This window comes from Gossypium arboreum, chromosome 12 (genome assembly GCF_025698485.1).
Source record: "Gossypium arboreum isolate Shixiya-1 chromosome 12, ASM2569848v2, whole genome shotgun sequence".
In the NCBI taxonomy this organism is placed as follows: domain Eukaryota; kingdom Viridiplantae; phylum Streptophyta; class Magnoliopsida; order Malvales; family Malvaceae; genus Gossypium; species Gossypium arboreum.
In genome coordinates this window covers 62,361,702-62,364,950 of record NC_069081.1, presented here as the reverse complement: position 1 = coordinate 62,364,950, position 3,249 = coordinate 62,361,702, and the positions used below count along the sequence as shown (strand labels likewise).

The 3,249-nt window shown below is 36.1% G+C and overlaps 1 non-coding gene across 1 annotated transcript; it reads left to right on the top strand.

Annotated features, from left to right (window-relative positions):
• Positions 1-677: 677 nt before the first annotated feature.
• On the top strand, positions 678-784 carry LOC128286310 (small nucleolar RNA R71). The gene has a single exon (XR_008276853.1). It is a non-coding gene; the product is annotated as a small nucleolar RNA R71 (small nucleolar RNA).
• Positions 785-3,249: the final 2,465 nt, after the last annotated feature.

Genomic DNA, 3,249 nt, shown 5'->3' with positions numbered 1-3,249 from the left:
CAGTAGCAAGCTAGCCCACTTGATTCTTCAAATTACTTAGGGTGGCATCGTTTTTCGCCATGTATACCTTTAATAAATTCTTTAAGCTATTGGATGATTCAGCTTGAGCTGGTTTCTGAACTTGTTGGGGGAAACTAGGCTGTTGGATTGGTGTAGGTTAGGCGTAAGTGTTACTGGTTTCAGCCCCTTGGTTACTCCAGGAAAAATTAGGGTGATTTCGCCACGATGGGTTATAGAAATTGGATTGCAGTCGTTGCCTTCCTCAATTTTGGTTCTGGTTACCCATGTAATACACAGATTCTGGGTTCGATAGATATTCTTCAAACAAATGTCCTTACCCGCAACAGACATAGGCTATACTTTCAAATTTATTTTATGGCCATGCTGTAAAACTATTAGACCCATTAGTAGTAAGATTTTTTAACATTGAGGATATTGATGATACCTGATATGCGAGTGAAGTAAGAGCGTCTACATCATGTATTCCAGCAACTCGTCTTCCTAACGCTGCATGATTGGTTGGCCATTGGTAATTGTTGCTGGCAATCCTCTCGATGATTTCATAAGCCTCATTATAAGACTTAGAAAGGAGAGCACCGTTAGCAGAAGTGTCCACTACCATCCTCGTGTGAGCATTGAGACCATTATAAAATGTCTCAAGTTGGATGCAATACGGGATTCCATGATAAGGGCATTTCCGTAATAATTCTTTGTGCCTTTCTCATGCCTCATACAATGACTCATCATCCAATTGTTGGAAAGCAGTGATCTTGTTCCTTAACTTAGCATTCTTGCTAGGCAGAAATACTTCATGAGGAATTTTTCTGCTAACTCTTTCCATATGGAAATTGAATTTGGTGGCAATGAGTTCAACCAGGCTCGAGCTCTGTCCCTTAGTGAATATGGGAATAGCTTCAATCGTAATGCATCTTCGGGTACTTCGGCTAACTTGAAAGAATCGCTCACCTCTATAAATAGTCTTAAATGAAGATGAGGGTTTTCGGTAGGCATTCCACTGAATTGGCCCACTTTCTGAAGCATCTGGAACATGAATGGCTTCAGCTCAAACTTTTGTGCCTCAATTTTGGGTCTCCTAATACCCGAATTAAGATCATTAAACATTGGCACGACATACTTTCTTAAAGCTCTATCCCTATCGTCAGCAATAAGGATAGGATTTTGAGTAGGGTTTGCTCTGTTTCCTTGATTCAGATTTTCAAAGTTCATTTCTTCGGTCCTTCTCTGACTTGCTTGTCTTCTTTGTTGTCAGAAAGTTTGTTCAATCTCAGGGTCTATAGGGAGTAAATCGATGATTCAGACAATACTCATAAACACCTGAAATAATCTTAGAAAAGTTAATTAATTTAAAATTTAGACAGAAAGTTAAACCAAAATGCAAAACTAACAAATTCACAAATAATGACTTTTTAAAACACAGTCCTTGGCAACAGTGCCAAAAACTTGGAACAACGGGAATGTGTAAGTGTACACAATCGCAACAAGTAATCAAGTGACAAGTACATGTCGAGTTATTGTACCCAAAGGAACTGTGAAAAGAATTATTTATGAATGCTATTTAAAACACTTTGGTGAAGAAAAATATTTTCTTTGAAGAGGGTGATTAAAAACTAAGATTTTAAACAAAGTAAACTAAATAAATAAATCTCAAATGCACGATTTCAAAATATGATTTTAATCAAGATGACATAATTGTGTAAGACTAATTGTGACAGCCTTAAAACGACCCTAGTCGGAAAGCGGTTTCGGGACCGCTAAACCGAGTCACCAAATTGTTTGAACATGGTATTTATTGTCTAAACTGTGTAAATATGGATGTATGAAGTTTCAAACTTCGATTTAGTCGATTTCATGTGAATTCAGTTAGTAGGACTCATATGAGAAAATTTAGAAATGTGCTAGGCAAATTGCAAAGTGGCCTAATAATGCATGTTGTGAAAATAAGGGATTTGCATGTCAAATTTCCCTAAATACAAGCATAGTGGCAGGCCATGACAAGAGTGATGGGCAAGGGAAACATGTTTCCAACATGTTAGGCTAGTGATGTATGTAGGAAACAATAAAATAGAAAGCTAGTAATAAAGAAATGAAAAAAAAAAAGAAGAGAATGGTGAATGTCCCCCCCATTGCCGTGAGTTGAGGAAGAAGAAAGAAAAATCTTTGTTGTTCATCCTTTCTCATTTTTGTTACAATTACCATGACTTGAGAAGAAGAAGGAGTGTTCATGTTTTCTTTCTTTTGCAATTGTTGTAACTAGAGGAAGAAGAGGAAGCAATAATAGAGAAATACAATGGAGCAAACCAAATAGGTGATTTCCATCTTGGAGGAATTTTCGGTCAGTTCTTTGCAAATATTTTATATTTCTTCCTAAGCTGTTCGGTTTTAAGTCTTGCGATGCTTGAGATTGTTGTTGCATGCGACATGCATGTAAGATTTTGATAGTTTTGTTTGGTGAGTGTGGATTAATTTGCTCCTGGAAACCGTGGCTAAATGGTGAAGTAAATGGTGTGGTATGGCTGCTCAAATATGTGTTGACGTGTGCAATTGTGACTATCTTATTATGCTGCCTTAATTTGCTTTTACACGCTGTCCAATGTTGTAAATTTTATGACAAATTCGGTTAAGTTTAATGCATGTCTCATTTGAAAATTCAATGCTGTCCAAAGCTGGACATTTTCATGTTGTTCGGGTGAGTCTTTCAAAGGTAACTTTGCTAAATTCTCACGTTTAATTTATGGGTACATATACAAGTAATGTTCGGCTATATGGAATGTAAGTATAGGTGTGATCGGTCATGGAAATTTGATATGAAGTTTTGTTAGGTGAGTGGTGAATGGCCGAATGAATTATATACATTGTGAGGATGAAATTTGTATATAAATTGTGTATGTGTGATCTTATTAGTTAATGGTGTTTTGGCGTTATATTTTGTTATGTGTGCATTCGGACTTTAAGGGGTAATAAGATGAAGTTAAGGTGCGAATTTTAGTTCGGGTGATAGAGATAATTCGGTTGAGTTGATTCATGATGTTGTACATTAGAATAAAAAAATACTTGAGACTAGGTTACCTTAATAGTGATAATACATTCGGCCTTGAAGCATTAATTGAACGTTGGTTGAGGTTTTGATATTTTGAACAAGGATAGTTGTGAAATGGAGTGAAAACCATTAAATTATACATATAAGTATCCAGCAAGAAAATTTAACTACTAAATGTATTTATTCTAGAT